The following is a 20,428-nucleotide window of genomic DNA, read 5'->3' on the forward strand; positions in this document are numbered from 1 at the left end:
CCCCTCACTCTAACTGTTCATTATACATACCCCTCACTCTTACTGTTCATTATACAGAGCCCCTCATTCTAACTGTTCATTATACAGAGCCCCTCACTCTAATTGTTCACTACACATCCCCTCACTCTATCTGTTCATTATACAGAGCCCCTCACGCTAACGTTTCACTATACAGAGCCCCTCTCTCTAACTATTCATTATACATACCCCTCACTCTTACTGTTCATTATAGAGAGCCCCTCACTCTAACTGTTCATTATACAGAGCCCCTCACTCTAACTGTTCTTCATACAGAGCCCCTCACTCTAACTGTTCATTACACAGAGCCCCTCACTCCATCTGTTCACTATACAGAACCCCTCACTCCATCTGTTCATTTTACAGAGCCCCTCACTCTAACTGTTCATTACACAGAGCCCCTCACTCCAGCTGTTCATTATACAGAACCCCTCACTCCATCTGTTCATTTTACAGAGCCCCTCACTCTAACTGTTCATTACACAGAGCCCCTCACTCCATCTGTGCATTATACAGAGCCCCTCACTCTAACTGTTCATTATACAAAGCCCCTCACTCTAACTGTTCATTATACAGACCCCTCTCTCCAACTGTTCATTGTACAGAGCCCCTCACTCTAACTGTTCATTATACAGAGCCCCTCACTCTAACTGTTCATTATACAGAGCCCCTCATTCTAACTGTTCATTATACAGAGCCCCTCACTCTAACTGTTCACTACACATCCCCTCACTCTATCTGTTCATTATACAGAGCCCCTCACACTAACTTTTCACTATACAGAGCCCCTCTCTCTAACTATTCATTATACATAACCCTCACTCTTACTGTTCATTATAGAGAGCCCCTCACTCTAACTGTTCATTATACAGAGCCCCTCACTCTAACTGTTCATTATACAGAACCCCTCACTCCATCTGTTCATTTTACAGAGCCCCTCACTCTAACTGTTCATTATACAGACCCCTCACTCTAACTGTTCATCATACAGAGCACCTAACTCTAACTGTTCATTTTACAGAGCCCCTCACTCTAACTTTTCACTATACAGAGCCCCTCACTCTAACTTTTCACTATCCAGAGCCCCTCACTCCATCTGTTCATTATACAGATCCCCTCACTGTAACTGTTCATTATATGGAGCCCCTCTCTCTAACTGTTCATTTTACAGAGCCCCTCACTCTAACTGTTCATTATACAGAGCCCCTCAGTCTAACTGTTAATTATACAGAGCCCCTCATTCTAAGTATTCATTGTACAAAGCCCATCACTCCAACTATTCATTGTAAAGAGCCCCTCATTCTAACTGTTCATTATACAGAACCCCTCACTCCATCTGTTCACTACACATCCCCTCACTCTATCTGTTCATTATACAGAGCCCCTCACACTAACTTTTCACTACACAGAGCCCCTCTCTCTAACTATTCATTATACATACCCCTCACTCTTACTGTTCATTATAGAGATCCCCTCACTCTAACTGTTCATTATACAGAGCCCCTCACTCTAACTGTTCTTCATACAGAGCCCCTCACTCTAACTGTTCATTACACAGAACCCCTCACTCCATATGTTCAGTATACTGAACCCCTCACTCCATCTGTTCATTTTACAGAGCCCCTCACTGTAACTGTTCATTACACAGAGCCCCTCACTCCAGCTGTTCATTATACTGAGCCCCTCACTCCATCTGTTCATTTTACAGAGCCCCTCACTCTAACTGTTCATTACACAGAGCCCCTCACTCCAGCTGTTCATTATACTGAGCCCCTCACTCTAACTGTTCATTATACAAAGCCCCTCACTCTAACTGTTCATTATACAGACCCCTCACTCCAACTGTTCATTGTACAGAGCCCCTCACTCTATCTGTCCATTATACAGAGCCCTTCACTCTAACTATTCACTATACAGAGCCCCTCAATCTAACTGTTCATTAGACAGAGCCCCTCAATCCAAATGTTCATTATACAGAGCCCCTCACTCTAACTGGTCATTATACAGACCCCTCACTCCAACTGTTCATTCTACAGAGCCCCTCACTCTATCTGTCCATTATACAGAGCCCTTCACTCTAACTATTCACTATACAGAGCCGCTCAATCTAACTGTTCATTATACAGAGCCCCTCACTCTAACTGTTCATCATACAGAGCCTCTCACTCTAACTGTTCATTTTACAGAGCCCCTCACTCTAACTTTTCACTATAGAGAGCCCCTCACTCCAACTTTTCACTATACAGAGCCCCTCACTCTAACTTTTCACTATACAGAGCCCCTCACTCTAACTGTTCATCATACAGAGCCTCTCACTCTAACTGTTCATTATACAGAGCCCCTCACTCTAACTGTTCATTTTACAGAGCCCCTCACTCTAACTGTTCATTATACAGAGCGCCTCACTCTAACTGTTCATTATACAGAGCCCCTCACTCTAACTGTTCATTATACAGAGCCCCTCATTCTAACTGTTCATTATACAAAGCCCCTCACTCCAACTATTCATTATACAGAGCCCCTCATTCTAACTGTTCATTATACAGAGCCCCTCACTCTAACTGTTCACTACACATCCCCTCACTCTATCTGTTCATTATACAGAGCCCCTCACACTAACTTTTCACCATACAGAGCCCCTCTCTCTAACTATTCATTATACATACCCCTCACTCTTACTGTTCATTATACAGAGCCCCTCACTCTAACTGTTCATTATACAGAGCCCCTCACTCTAACTGTTCTTCATACAGAGCCCCTCAATCTAACTGTTTATTACACAGAGCCCCTCACTCCATCTGTTCAGTATACAGAACCCCTCACTCCATCTGTTCATTTTACAGAGCCCCTCACTCTAACTGTTCATTACACAGAGCCCCTCACTCCAGCTGTTCATTATACAGAACCCCTCACTCCATCTGTTCATTTTACAGAGCCCCTCACTCTAACTGTTCATTACACAGAGCCCCTCACTCCATCTGTGCATTATACAGAGCCCCTCACTCTAACTGTTCATTATACAAAGCCCCTCACTCTAACTGTTCATTATACAGACCCCTCACACCAACTGTTCATTGTACAGAGCCCCTCACTCTATCTGTCCATTGTACAGAGCCCTTCACTCTAACTATTCACTATACAGAGCCCCTCAATCTAACTGTTCATTATACAGAGCCCCTCAATCCAAATGTTCATTATACAGAGCCCCTCACTCTAACTGTTCATCATACAGAGCCCCTCACTCTAACTGTTCATTTTGCAGAGCCCCTCACTCTAACTTTTCACTATACAGAGCCCCTCACTCCAACTTTTCACTATACAGAGACCCTCACTCTAACTTTTCACTATACAGAGCCCCTCAATCCATCTGTTCATTATACAGACCCCTCACTCTAACTGTTCATTATACAGAGCCCCTCACTGTAACTGTTCATTATATGGAGCCCCTCTCTCTAACTGTTCATTTTACAGAGCCACTCACTATAAATGTTCATTATGCAGAGCCCCTCACTCTCACTGTTTACTATACAGAGCCCCTCAATCCAACTGTTCATTATACAGAGCCCCTCACTCTAAAAGTTCATTATACAGATCTCCACATTCTAAATGTGCATTATACAGAGCCCCTCAATCCAACTGTTCATTATACAGAGCCCCTCACTCTAACTGTTCATTTTACAGAGCCCCTCACTCTAACTGTTCATTATACTGAGCCCCTCACTCTAACTGTTCATTATACAGAGCCCCTCACTCTAACTGTTCATTATACAGAGCCCCTCACTCTAACTGTTCATTATACAGAGCCCCTCATTCTAACTGTTCATTATACAGAGCCCCTCACTCTAACTGTTCACTACACATCCCCTCACTCTATCTGTTCATTATACAGAGCCCCTCACACAAACTTTTCACTATACAGAGCCCCTCTCTCTAACTATTCATTATACAGACCCCTCACTCTAACTATGCATTATACAGAGCCCCTCACTCTAACTGTTCACTATACAGTCTCCTCCATCTAAATGTTCATCATACAGACTCCTCACTCTAACTGTTCATTATACAGAGCCCCTCACTCTAACTTTTCACTATACAGAGCCCCTCACTCCATCTGTTCATTATACAGGTCCCCTCAGTGTAACTGTTCATTATATGAAGACCCTCTCTCTAACTGTTCATTTTACAGAGCCCCTCACTCTAACTGTTCATTATACAGAGCCCCTCACTCCAAATATTCATTATACAGAGCCCCTCACTCTAACTGTTCACTACACATCCCCTCACTCTATCTGTTCATTATACAGAGCCCCTCATTCTAACTGTTCATTAAACAGAGCCCCTCACTCTAACTTTTCACTATACAGAGCCCCTCACTCTAACTGTTCAGTATACATACCCCTCACTCTTACTGTTCATTATACAGAGCCCCTCATTCTAACTGTTCATTATACAGAGCCCCTCACTCTAATTGTTCACTACACATCCCCTCACTCTATCTGTTCATTATACAGAGCCCCTCACACTAACGTTTCACTATACAGAGCCCCTCTCTCTAACTATTCATTATACATACCCCTCACTCTTACTGTTCATTATAGAGAGCCCCTCACTCTAACTGTTCATTATACAGAGCCCCTCACTCTAACTGTTCTTCATACAGAGCCCCTCACTCTAACTGTTCATTACACAGAGCCCCTCACTCCATCTGTTCACTATACAGAACCCCTCACTCCATCTGTTCATTTTACAGAGCCCCTCACTCTAACTGTTCATTACACAGAGCCCCTCACTCCAGCTGTTCATTATACAGAACCCCTCACTCCATCTGTTCATTTTACAGAGCCCCTCACTCTAACTGTTCATTACACAGAGCCCCTCACTCCATCTGTGCATTATACAGAGCCCCTCACTCTAATTGTTCATTATACAAAGCCCCTCACTCTAACTGTTCATTATACAGACCCCTCTCTCCAACTGTTCATTGTACAGAGCCCCTCACTCTATCTGTCCATTATACAGAGCCCTTCACTCTAACTATTCACTATACAGAGCCCCTCAATCTAACTGTTCATTATACAGAGCCCCTCAATCCAAATGTTCATTATACAGAGCCCCTCACTCTAACTGTTCATCATACAGAGCCCCTCACTCTAACTGTTCATTTTACAGAGCCCCTCACTCTAACTTTTCACTATACAGAGCCCCTCACTCTAACTTTTCACTATACAGAGCCCCTCACTCCATCTGTTCATTATACAGAGCCCCTCAGTGTAACTGTTCATTATATGGAGCCCCTCTCTCTAACTGTTCATTTTACAGAGCCACTCACTATAAATGTTCATTATGCAGAGCCCCTCACTCTCACTGTTTCCTATACAGAGCCCCTCAATCCAACTGATCATTATACAGAGCCCCTCACTCTAAAAGTTCATTATACAGATCTCCACATTCTAACTGTGCATTATACAGAGCCCCTCAATCCAACTGTTCATTATACAGAGCCCCTCACTCTAACTTCTCACTATACAGTCCCCCTCACTCCAACTTTTCACTATACAGAGCCCCTCACTCTAACTGTTCATTATACAGAGCCCCTCACTCTAACTGTTCATTTTACAGAGCCCCTCACTCTAACTGTTCATTATACAGAGCCCCTCACTCTAACTGTTCATTATACAGAGCCCCTCATTCTAACTGTTCATTATACAGAGCCCCTCACTCTAACTGTTCACTACACATCCCCTCACTCTATCTGTTCATTATACAGAGCCCCTCACACTAACTTTTCACTATACAGAGCCCCTCTCTCTAACTATTCATTATACATAACCCTCACTCTTACTGTTCATTATAGAGAGCCCCTCACTCTAACTGTTCATTATACAGAGCCCCTCACTCTAACTGTTCATTATACAGAACCCCTCACTCCATCTGTTCATTTTACAGAGCCCCTCACTCTAACTGTTCATTATACAGACCCCTCACTCTAACTGTTCATCATACAGAGCACCTAACTCTAACTGTTCATTTTACAGAGCCCCTCACTCTAACTTTTCACTATACAGAGCCCCTCACTCTAACTTTTCACTATCCAGAGCCCCTCACTCCATCTGTTCATTATACAGATCCCCTCACTGTAACTGTTCATTATATGGAGCCCCTCTCTCTAACTGTTCATTTTACAGAGCCCCTCACTCTAACTGTTCATTATACAGAGCCCCTCAGTCTAACTGTTAATTATACAGAGCCCCTCATTCTAAGTGTTCATTGTACAAAGCCCATCACTCCAACTATTCATTATAAAGAGCCCCTCATTCTAACTGTTCATTATACAGAACCCCTCACTCCATCTGTTCACTACACATCCCCTCACTCTATCTGTTCATTATACAGAGCCCCTCACTCTAACCTTTCACTACACAGAGCCCCTCTCTCTAACTATTCATTATACATACCCCTCACTCTTACTGTTCATTATAGAGAGCCCCTCACTCTAACTGTTCATTATACAGAGCCCCTCACTCTAACTGTTCTTCATACAGAGCCCCTCACTCTAACTGTTCATTATACAGAGCCCCTCACTCTAACTGTTCTTCATACAGAGCCCCTCACTCTAACTGTTCTTCATACAGAGCCCCTCACTCTAACTGTTCATTATACAGAGCCCCTCACTCTAACTGTTCTTCATACAGAGCCCCTCACTCTAACTGTTCATTATACAGAGCCCCTCACTCTAACTGTTCTTCATACAGAGCCCCTCACTCTAACTGTTCTTCATACAGAGCCCCTCACTCTAACTGTTCATTATACAGAGCCCCTCACTCTAACTGTTCTTCATACAGAGCCCCTCACTCTAACTGTTCATTATACAGAGCCCCTCACTCTAACTGTTCTTCATACAGAGCCCCTCACTCTAACTGTTCATTATACAGAGCCCCTCACTCTAACTGTTCTTCATACACATCCCCTCACTCTAACTGTTCATTATACAGAGCCCCTCACTCTAACTGTTCTTCATACAGAGCCCCTCACTCTAACTGTTCATTACACAGAACCCCTCACTCCATATGTTCAGTATACTGAACCCCTCACTCCATCTGTTCATTTTACAGAGCCCCTCACTGTAACTGTTCATTACACAGAGCCCCTCACTCCAGCTGTTCATTATACTGAGCCCCTCACTCTAACTGTTCATTATACAAAGCCCCTCACTCTAACTGTTCATTATACAGACCCCTCACTCCAACTGTTCATTGTACAGAGCCCCTCACTCTATCTGTCCATTATACAGAGCCCTTCACTCTAACTATTCACTATACAGAGCCCCTCAATCTAACTGTTCATTAGACAGAGCCCCTCAATCCAAATGTTCATTATACAGAGCCCCTCACTCTAACTGGTCATTATACAGACCCCTCACTCCAACTGTTCATTCTACAGAGCCCCTCACTCTATCTGTCCATTATACAGAGCCCTTCACTCTAACTATTCACTATACAGAGCCGCTCAATCTAACTGTTCATTATACAGAGCCCCTCACTCTAACTGTTCATCATACAGAGCCTCTCACTCTAACTGTTCATTTTACAGAGCCCCTCACTCTAACTTTTCACTATACAGAGCCCCTCACTCCAACTTTTCACTATACAGAGCCCCTCACTCTAACTTTTCACTATACAGAGCCCCTCACTCTAACTGTTCATCATACAGAGCCTCTCACTCTAACTGTTCATTATACAGAGCCCCTCACTCTAACTGTTCATTTTACAGAGCCCCTCACTCTAACTGTTCATTATACAGAGCGCCTCACTCTAACTGTTCATTATACAGAGCCCCTCACTCTAACTGTTCATTATACAGAGCCCCTCATTCTAACTGTTCATTATACAAAGCCCCTCACTCCAACTATTCATTATACAGAGCCCCTCATTCTAACTGTTCATTATACAGAGCCCCTCACTCTAACTTTTCACTATACAGAGCCCCTCACTCTATCTGTTCATTATACAGGTCCCCTCACTGTAACTGTTCATTATATGGAGCCCCTCTCTCTAACTGTTCATTTTACAGAGCCCCTCACTCTAACTGTTCATTTTACAGAGCCTCTCACTCTAACTGTTCATTATACAGAGCCCCTCACTCTAACTGTTCATTATACAGAGCCCCTCACTCTAACTGTTCATTATACAGAGACCCTCACTCTAACTGTTCATTATACAGAGCCCCTCACTCTAACTGTTCATTATACAGAGCCCCTCATTCTAACTGTTCATTATACAAAGCCCCTCACTCCAACTATTCATTATACAGAGCCCCTCATTCTAACTGTTCATTATACAGAGCCCCTCACTCTAACTGTTCACTACACATCCCCTCACTCTATCTGTTCATTATACAGAGCCCCTCACACTAACTTTTCACCATACAGAGCCCCTCTCTCTAACTATTCATTATACATACCCCTCACTCTTACTGTTCATTATACAGAGCCCCTCACTCTAACTGTTCATTATACAGAGCCCCTCACTCTAACTGTTCTTCATACAGAGCCCCTCAATCTAACTGTTCATTACACAGAGCCCCTCACTCCATCTGTTCAGTATACAGAACCCCTCACTCCATCTGTTCATTTTACAGAGCCCCTCACTCTAACTGGTCATTACACAGAGCCCCTCACTCCATCTGTGCATTATACAGAGCCCCTCACTCTAACTGTTCATTATACAAAGCCCCTCACTCTAACTGTTCATTATACAGACCCCTCACTCCAACTGTTCATTGTACAGAGCCCCTCACTCTATCTGTCCATTATACAGAGCCCTTCACTCTAACTATTCACTATACAGAGCCCCTCAATCTAACTGTTCATTATACAGAGCCCCTCAATCCAAATGTTCATTATACAGAGCCCCTCACTCTAACTGTTCATCATACAGAGCCCCTCACTCTAACTGTTCATTTTACAGAGCCCCTCACTCTAACCTTTCACTATACAGAGCCCCTCACTCCAACTTTTCACTATACAGAGCCCCTCACTCTAACTTTTCGCTATACAGAGCCCCTCACTCCATCTGTTCATTATACAGAGCCCCTCACTCTAACTGTTCACTATACAGAGCCCCTCACTCCATCTGTTCATTATACAGAGCCCCTCACTGTAACTGTTCATTATATGGAGCCCCTCTCTCTAACTGTTCATTTTACAGAGCCCCTCACTCTAACTGTTCATTATACAGAGCCCCTCATTCTAACTGTTCATTTTACAGAGCCCCTCACTCTAACTGTTCATTTTACAGAGCCTCTCAATCTAACTGTTCATTATACAGAGCCCCTCACTCTAACTGTTCATTATACAGAGCCCCTCATTCTAACTGTTCATTATACAAAGCCCCTCAATCCAACTATTCATTATACAGAGCCCCTCATTCTAACTGTTCATTAAACAGAGCCCCTCACTCTAACTGTTCACTACACATCCCCTCACTCTATCTGTTCATTATACAGAGCCCCTCACACTAACTTTTCACTATACAGAGCCCGTCTCTCTAACTATTCATTATACATACCCCTCACTCTTACTGTTCATTATAGAGAGCCCCTCACTCTAACTGTTCATTATACAGAGCCCCTCACTCTAACTGTTCTTCATACAGAGCCCCTCACTCTAACTGTTCATTACACAGAGCCCCTCACTCCATCTGTTCAGTATACAGAACCCCTCACTCCATCTGTTCATTTTACAGAGCCCCTCACTCTAACTGTTCATTACACAGAGCCCCTCACTCCAGCTGTTCATTATACAGAACCCCTCACTCCATCTGTTCATTTTACAGAGCCCCTCACTCTAACTGTTCATTACACAGAGCCCCTCACTCCATCTGTGCATTATACAGAGCCCCTCACTCTAACTGTTCATTATACAAAGCCCCTCACTCTAACTGTTCATTATACAGACCCCTCACTCCAACTGTTCATTGTACAGAGCCCCTCACTCTATCTGTCCATTATACAGAGCCCTTCACTCTAACTATTCACTATACAGAGCCCCTCAATCTAACTGTTCATTGTACAGAGCCCCTCAATCCAAATGTTCATTATACAGAGCCCCTCACTCTAACTGTTCATCATACAGAGCCCCTCACTCTAACTGTTCATTTTGCAGAGCCCCTAACTCTAACTTTTCACTATACAGAGCCCCTTACTCCAACTTTTCACTATACAGAGCCCCTCACTCTAACTTTTCACTATACAGAGACCCTCACTCTAACTTTTCACTATACAGAGCCCCTCACTCCATCTGTTCATTATACAGACCCCTCACTCTAACTGTTCATTATACAGAGCCCCTCACTGTAACTGTTCATTATATGGAGCCCCTCTCTCTAACTGTTCATTTTACAGAGCCCCTCACTCTAACTGTTCATTATACAGAGCCCCTCACTCTAACTGTTCATTTTACAGAGCCTCTCAATCTAACTGTTCATTATACAGAGCCCCTCACTCTAACTGTTCATTATACAGAGCCCCTCATTCTAACTGTTCATTATACAAAGCCCCTCAATCCAACTATTCATTATACAGAGCCCCTCATTCTAACTGTTCATTAAACAGAGCCCCTCACTCTAACTGTTCACTACACATCCCCTCACTCTATCTGTTCATTATACAGAGCCCCTCACACTAACTTTTCACTACACAGAGCCCCTCTCTCTAACTATTCATTATACATACCCCTCACTCTTACTGTTCATTATAGAGAGCCCCTCACTCTAACTGTTCATTATACAGAGCCCCTCACTCTAACTGTTCTTCATACAGAGCCCCTCACTCTAACTGTTCATTACACAGAGCCCCTCACTCCATCTGTTCAGTATACAGAACCCCTCACTCCATCTGTTCATTTTACAGAGCCCCTCACTCTAACTGTTCATTACACAGAGCCCCTCACTCCAGCTGTTCATTATACAGAACCCCTCACTCCATCTGTTCATTTTACAGAGCCCCTCAATCTAACTGTTCATTACACAGAGCCCCTCACTCCATCTGTGCATTATACAGAGCCCCTCACTCTAACTGTTCATTATACAAAGCCCCTCACTCTAACTGTTCATTATACAGACCCCTCACTCCAACTGTTCATTGTACAGAGCCCCTCACTCTATCTGTCCATTATACAGAGCCCTTCACTCTAACTATTCACTATACAGAGCCCCTCAATCTAACTGTTCATTGTACAGAGCCCCTCAATCCAAATGTTCATTATACAGAGCCCCTCACTCTAACTGTTCATCATACAGAGCCCCTCACTCTAACTGTTCATTTTGCAGAGCCCCTAACTCTAACTTTTCACTATACAGAGCCCCTCACTCCAACTTTTCACTATACAGAGCCCCTCACTCTAACTTTTCACTATACAGAGACCCTCACTCTAACTTTTCACTATACAGAGCCCCTCACTCCATCTGTTCATTATACAGACCCCTCACTCTAACTGTTCATTATACAGAGCCCCTCACTGTAACTGTTCATTATATGGAGCCCCTCTCTCTAACTGTTCATTTTACAGAGCCACTCACTATAAATGTTTATTATGCAGAGCCCCTCACTCTCACTGTTTACTATACAGAGCCCCTCAATCCAACTGTTCACTATACAGAGCCCCTCACTCTAAAAGTTCATTATACAGATCTCCACATTCTAACTGTGCATTATACAGAGCCCCTCAATCCAACTGTTCATTATACAGAGCCCCTCACTCTAACTGTTCATTTTACAGAGCCCCTCACTCTAACTGTTCATTATACAGAGCCCCTCACTCTAACTGTTCATTATACAGAGCCCCTCACTCTAACTGTTCATTATACAGAGCCCCTCACTCTAACTGTTCATTATACAGAGCCCCTCATTCTAACTGTTCATTATACAGAGCCCCTCACTCTAACTGTTCACTACACATCCCCTCACTCTATCTGTTGATTATACAGAGCCCCTCACACAAACTTTTCACTATACAGAGCCCCTCTCTCTAACTATTCATTATACATACCCCTCACTCTTACTGTTCATTATAGAGAGCCCCTCACTCTAACTGTTCGTTATACAGAGCCCCTCACTCTAACTGTTCTTCATACAGAGCCCCTCACTCTAACTGTTCATTACACAGAGCCCCTCACTCCATCTGTTCAGTTACAGAACCCCTCACTCCATCTGTTCATTTTACAGAGCCCCTCACTCTAACTGTTCATTACACAGAGCCCCTCACTCCATCTGTGCATTATACAGAGCCCCTCACTCTAACTGTTCATTATTCAAAGCCCCTCACTCTAACTGTTCATTATACAGACCCCTCACTCCAACTGTTCATGGTACAGAGCCCCTCACTCTATCTGTCCATTATACAGAGCTCTTCACTCTAACTATTCACTATACAGAGCCCCTCAATCTATCTGTTCATTATACAGAGCCCCTCAATCCAAATGTTCATTATACAGAGCCCCTCACTCTAACTGTTCATCATACAGAGCCTCTCACTCTAACTGTTCATTTTACAGAGCCCCTCACTCTAACTTTTCACTATACAGAGCCCCTCACTCTAACTTTTCACTATACAGAGCCCCTCACTCTAACTTTTCACTATACAGAGCCCCTCACTCCAACTTTTCACTATACAGAGCCCCTCACTCTAACTTTTCACTATACAGAGCCCCTCACTCCATCTGTTCATTATACAGGTCCCCTCAGTGTAACTGTTCATTATATGGAGCCCCTCTCTCTAACTGTTCATTTTACAGAGCCCCTCTCTCTAACTGTTCATTTTACAGAGCCTCTCACTCTAACTGTTCATTATACAGAGCCCCTCATTCTAACTGTTCATTATACAGAGCCCCTCACTCTAACTGTTCATTATACAGAGCCCCTCACTCCAACTATTCATTATACAGAGCCCCTCATTCTAACTGTTCATTATACAGAGCCCCTCACTCTAACTGTTCATTATACCGAGCACCTCAGTCTAACTGTTCACTCTACACATCCCCTCACTCTATCTCTTCATTATACAGAGCCACTCACACTAACTTTTCACTATACAGAGCCCCTCTCTCTAACTATTCATTACACATACCCCTCACTCTAACTGTTCATTATACAGACCCCTCACTCTAACTGTTCATTATACAGAGCCCCTCACTCTAACTGTTCACTATACAGTCCCCTCACTCTAACTGTTCATCATACAGTCCCCTCACTCTAACTGTTCATTATACAGACCCCTCACTCTAACTGTTCATTATACAGACCCCTCTCTAACTGTTCATCATACAGATCCCTCACTCTAACTGTTCATTATACAGACCCCTCACTCTAACAGTTCATTATGCAGACCCCTCACTCTAACTGTTCACTATACAGAGCCCCTCACTCTAACTTTTCACTATACAGAGCCCCTCACTCTAACTATTCATTATACAGACCCCTCACTCTAACTGTTCATTATACAGAGCCCCTCACTCTAACTGTTCACTACACATCCCCTCACTCTATCTGTTCATTATACAGAGCCCCTCACACTAACCTTTCACTATACAGAGCCCCTCTCTCTAACTATTCATTATACATACCCCTCACACTTACTGTTCATTATAGAGAGCCCCTCACTCTAAATGTTCATTATACAGAGCCCCTCACTCTAACTGTTCTTCATACAGAGCCCCTCACTCTAACTGTTCATTACACAGAGCCCCTCACTCCACCTGTTCAGTATACAGAACCCCTCACTCCATCTGTTCATTTTACAGAGCCCCTCACTCTAACAGTTCATTACACAGAGCCCCTCACTCCATCTGTTCAGTATACAGAACCCCTCACTCCATCTGTTCATTTTACAGAGCCCCTCACTCTAACTGTTCATTATACAAAGCCCCTCACTCTAACTGTTCATTATGCAGACCCCTCACTCCAACTGTTCATTGTACAGAGCCCCTCACTCTATCTGTCCATTATACAGAGCCCTTCACTCTAACTATTCAATATACAGAGCCCCTCAATCTAACTGTTCATTATACAGAGCCCCTCAATCCAAATGTTCATTATACAGAGCCCCTCACTCTAACTGTTCATCATACAGAGCCCCTCACTCTAACTGTTCATTTTACAGAGCCCCTCACTCTAACTGTTCATTTTGCAGAGCCCCTCACTCTAACTTTTCACTATACAGAGCCCCTCACTCCAACTTTTCACTATACAGAGCCCCTCATTCTAACTTTTCACTATACAGAGCCCCTCACTCTAACTTTTCACTATACAGAGCCCCTCACACTAACTTTTCACTATACAGAGCCCCTCACTCCAACTTTTCACTATACAGAGCCCCTCACTCTAACTTTTCACTATACAGAGCCCCTCACTCCATCTGTTCATTATACAGAGCCCCTCACTCCATCTGTTCACTATACAGAGCCCCTCTCTCTAACTGTTCATTATACAGAGCCCCTCACTGTAACTGTTCATTATATGGAGCCCCTCTCTCTAACTGTTCATTTTACAGAGCCACTCACTATAAATGTTCATTATGCAGAGCCCCTCACTCTCACTGTTTACTATACAGAGCCTCTCACTCTAACATTTCATTATACAGAGCCCCTCACTCTACAAGTTCATTATACCAATCTCCACATTCTAACTGTGCATTATACAGAGCCCCTCAATCCAACTGTTCATTATACAGAGCCCCTCACTCTAACTTTTCACTATACAGAGCCCCTCACTCCAACTTTTCACTATACAGAGCCCCTCACTCTAACTGTTCATTATACAGAGCCCCTCAATCCAACTGTTCATTATACAGAGCCCCTCACTCTAACCTTTCACTATACAGAGCCCCTCACTCCAACTTTTCACTATACAAAGCCCCTCACTCTAACTGTTCATTATACAGAGCCCCTCACTCTAACTGTTCTTCATACAGAGCCCGTCACTCTAACTGTTCATTACACAGAGCCCCTCACTCCATCTGTTCAGTAGACAGAACCCCTCACTCCATCTGTTCATTTTACAGAGCCCCTCACTCTAACTGTTCATTTTACAGAGCCTCTCAATCTAACTGTTCATTATACAGAGCCCCTCACTCTAACTGTTCATTATACAGAGCCCCTCATTCTAACTGTTCATTATACAAAGCCCCTCAATCCAACTATTCATTATACAGAGCCCCTCATTCTAACTGTTCATTAAACAGAGCCCCTCACTCTAACTGTTCACTACACATCCCCTCACTCTATCTGTTCATTATACAGAGCCCCTCACACTAACTTTTCACTATACAGAGCCCCTCTCTCTAACTATTCATTATACATACCCCTCACTCTTACTGTTCATTATAGAGAGCCCCTCACTCTAACTGTTCATTATACAGAGCCCCTCACTCTAACTGTTCTTCATACAGAGCCCCTCACTCTAACTGTTCATTACACAGAGCCCCTCACTCCATCTGTTCAGTATACAGAACCCCTCACTCCATCTGTTCATTTTACAGAGCCCCTCACTCTAACTGTTCATTACACAGAGCCCCTCACTCCAGCTGTTCATTATACAGAACCCCTCACTCCATCTGTTCATTTTACAGAGCCCCTCACTCTAACTGTTCATTACACAGAGCCCCTCACTCCATCTGTGCATTATACAGAGCCCCTCACTCTAACTGTTCATTATACAAAGCCCCTCACTCTAACTGTTCATTATACAGACCCCTCACTCCAACTGTTCATTGTACAGAGCCCCTCACTCTATCTGTCCATTATACAGAGCCCTTCACTCTAACTATTCACTATACAGAGCCCCTCAATCTAACTGTTCATTGTACAGAGCCCCTCAATCCAAATGTTCATTATACAGAGCCCCTCACTCTAACTGTTCATCATACAGAGCCCCTCACTCTAACTGTTCATTTTGCAGAGCCCCTAACTCTAACTTTTCACTATACAGAGCCCCTCACTCCAACTTTTCACTATACAGAGCCCCTCACTCTAACTGTTCATTACACAGAGCCCCTCACTCCATCTGTTCATTATACAGACCCCTCACTCTAACTGTTCATTATACAGAGCCCCTCACTGTAACTGTTCATTATATGGAGCCCCTCTCTCTAACTGTTCATTTTACAGAGCCACTCACTATAAATGTTCATTATGCAGAGCCCCTCACTCTCACTGTTTACTATACAGAGCCCCTCAATCCAACTGTTCACTATACAGAGCCCCTCACTCTAAAAGTTCATTATACAGATCTCCACATTCTAACTGTGCATTATACAGAGCCCCTCACTCTAACTGTTCATTATACAGAGCCCCTCACTCTAACTGTTCATTATACAGAGCCCCTCATTCTAACTGTTCATTATACAGAGCCCCTCACTCTAACTGTTCACTACACATCCCCTCACTCTATCTGTTCATTATACAGAGCCCCTCACACAAACTTTTCACTATACAGAGCCCCTCTCTCTAACTATTCATTATACATACCCCTCACTCTTACTGTTCATTATAGAGAGCCCCTCACTCTAACTGTTCGTTATACAGAGCCCCTCACTCTAACTGTTCTTCATACAGAGCCCCTCACTCTAACTGTTCATTACACAGAGCCCCTCACTCCATCTGTTCAGTTACAGAACCCCTCACTCCATCTGTTCATTTTACAGAGCCCCTCACTCTAACTGTTCATTACACAGAGCCCCTCACTCCTTCAGTGCATTATACAGAGCCCCTCACTCTAACTGTTCATTATACAAAGCCCCTCACTCTAACTGTTCAGTATACAGACCCCTCACTCCAACTGTTCATGGTACAGAGCCCCTCACTCTATCTGTCCATTATACAGAGCTCTTCACTCTAACTATTCACTATACAGAGCCCCTCAATCTATCTGTTCATTATACAGAGCCCCTCAATCCAAATGTTCATTATACAGAGCCCCTCACTCTAACTGTTCATCATACAGAGCCTCTCACTCTAACTGTTCATTTTACAGAGCCCCTCACTCTAACTTTTCACTATACAGAGCCCCTCACTCCAACTTTTCACTATACAGAGCCCCTCACTCTAACTTTTCACTATACAGAGCCCCTCACTCCATCTGTTCATTATACAGGTCCCCTCAGTGTAACTGTTCATTATATGGAGCCCCTCTCTCTAACTGTTCATTTTACAGAGCCCCTCACTCTAACTGTTCATTATACAGAGCCCCTCTCTCTAACTGTTCATTTTACAGAGCCTCTCACTCTAACTGTTCATTATACAGAGCCCCTCATTCTAACTGTTCATTATACAGAGCCCCTCACTCTAACTGTTCATTATACAGAGCCCCTCACTCCAACTATTCATTATACAGAGCCCCTCACTCTAACTGTTCATTATACCGAGCACCTCAGTCTAACTGTTCACTCTACACATCCCCTCACTCTATCTCTTCATTATACAGAGCCACTCACACTAACTTTTCACTATACAGAGCCCCTCTCTCTAACTATTCATTACACATACCCCTCACTCTAACTGTTCATTATACAGACCCCTCACTCTAACTGTTCATTATACAGAGCCCCTCACTCTAACTGTTCACTATACAGTCCCCTCACTCTAACTGTTCATCATACAGTCCCCTCACTCTAACTGTTCATTATACAGACCCCTCACTCTAACTGTTCATTATACAGACCCCTCTCTAACTGTTCATCATACAGATCCCTCACTCTAACTGTTCATTATACAGACCCCTCACTCTAACAGTTCATTATGCAGACCCCTCACTCTAACTGTTCACTATACAGAGCCCCTCACTCTAACTTTTCACTATACAGAGCCCCTCACTCTAACTATTCATTATACAGACCCCTCACTCTAACTGTTCATTATACAGAGCCCCTCACTCTAACTGTTCACTACACATCCCCTCACTCTATCTGTTCATTATACAGAGCCCCTCACACTAACCTTTCACTATACAGAGCCCCTCTCTCTAACTATTCATTATACATACCCCTCACACTTACTGTTCATTATAGAGAGCCCCTCACTCTAAATGTTCATTATACAGAGCCCCTCACTCTAACTGTTCTTCATACAGAGCCCCTCACTCTAACTGTTCATTACACAGAGCCCCTCACTCCACCTGTTCAGTATACAGAACCCCTCACTCCATCTGTTCATTTTACAGAGCCCCTCACTCTAACAGTTCATTACACAGAGCCCCTCACTCCATCTGTTCAGTATACAGAACCCCTCACTCCATCTGTTCATTTTACAGAGCCCCTCACTCTAACTGTTCATTATACAAAGCCCCTCACTCTAACTGTTCATTATGCAGACCCCTCACTCCAACTGTTCATTGTACAGAGCCCCTCACTCTATCTGTCCATTATACAGAGCCCGTCACTCTAACTATTCAATATACAGAGCCCCTCAATCTAACTGTTCATTATACAGAGCCCCTCAATCCAAATGTTCATTATACAGAGCCCCTCACTCTAACTGTTCATCATACAGAGCCCCTCACTCTAACTGTTCATTTTACAGAGCCCCTCACTCTAACTGTTCATTTTGCAGAGCCCCTCACTCTAACTTTTCACTATACAGAGCCCCTCACTCCAACTTTTCACTATACAGAGCCCCTCATTCTAACTTTTCACTATACAGAGCCCCTCACTCTAACTTTTCACTATACAGAGCCCCTCACTCCATCTGTTCATTATACAGAGCCCCTCACTGTAACTGTTCATTATACAGAGCCCCTCATTCTAACTGTTCATTTTACAGAGCCCCTCACTCTAACTGTTCATTATACAGAGCCCCTCACTCTAACTGTTCATTATACAGAGCCCCTCATTCTAACTGTTCATTATACAAAGCCCCTCACTCTAAATGTTCATTATACAGAGCCCCTCATTCTAACTGATCATTATACAGAGCCCCTCACTCTAACTGTTCACTACACATCCCCTCACTCTATCTGTTCATAATACAGAGCCCCTCACTCTAACTTTTCACTATACAGAGCCCCTCACTCCATCTGTTCATTATACAGAGCCCCTCACTCCATCTGTTCACTATACAGAGCCCCTCACTCTAACTGTTCATTATATGGAGCCCCTCTCTCTAACTGTTCATTTTACAGAGCCACTCACTATAAATGTTCATTATGCAGAGCCCCTCACTCTCACTGTTTACTATACAGAGCCTCTCACTCTAACATTTCATTATACAGAGCCCCTCACTCTACAAGTTCATTATACCAATCTCCACATTCTAACTGTGCATTATACAGAGCCCCTCAATCCAACTGTTCACTATACAGAGCCCCTCAATCCAACTGTTCATTATACAGAGCCCCTCACTCTAACTGTTCATTATACAGAGCCCCTCAATCCAACTGTTCATTATACAGAGCCCCTCACTCTAACCTTTCACTATACAGAGCCCCTCACTCCAACTTTTCACTATACAAAGCCCCTCACTCTAACTGTTCATTATACAGAGCCCCTCACTATAACTGTTCTTCATACAGAGCCCGTCACTCTAACTGTTCATTACACAGAGCCCCTCACTCCATCTGTTCAGTAGACAGAACCCCTCACTCCATCTGTTCATTTTACAGAGCCCCTCACTCTAACTTTTCATTACACAGAGCCCCTCACTCCATCTGTGCATTATACAGAGCCCCTCACTCTAACTGTTCATTATACAAAGCCCCTCACTCTAACTGTTCATTATACAGACCCCTCACTCCAACTGTTCATTGTACAGAGCCCCTCACTCTATCTGTCCATTATACAGAGCCCTTCACTCTAACTATTCACTATACAGAGCCCCTCAATCTAACTGTTCATTATACAGAGCCCCTCAATCCAAATGTTCATTATACAGAGCCCCTCACTCTAACTGTTCATCATACAGAGCCCCTCACTCTAACTGTTCATTTTACAGAGCCCCTCACTCTAACCTTTCACTATACAGAGCCCCTCACTCCAACTTTTCACTATACAGAGCCCCTCACTCTAACCTTTCACTATACAGAGCCCCTCACTCCATCTGTTCATTATACAGAGCCCCTCAGTGTAACTGTTCATTATACAGAGCCCCTCACTCTAACTGTTCATTATACAGAGCCCCTCACTCTAACTGTTCATTTTACAGAGCCTCTCACTCTAACTGTTCATTATACAGAGCCCCTCACTCTTACTGTTCATTATACAGAGCCCCTCACTCTAACTGTTCACTACACATCCCCTCACTCTATCTGTTCATTATACAGAGTTCCTCACACTAACTTTTCACTATACAGAGCCCCTCTCTCTAACTATTCATTATACATACCCCTCACTCTTACTGTTCATTATAGAGAGCCCCTCACTCTAACT

The sequence above is a fragment of the Carcharodon carcharias genome (assembly GCF_017639515.1).
Source record: "Carcharodon carcharias isolate sCarCar2 chromosome 29 unlocalized genomic scaffold, sCarCar2.pri SUPER_29_unloc_12, whole genome shotgun sequence".
Classification (NCBI taxonomy): domain Eukaryota; kingdom Metazoa; phylum Chordata; class Chondrichthyes; order Lamniformes; family Lamnidae; genus Carcharodon; species Carcharodon carcharias.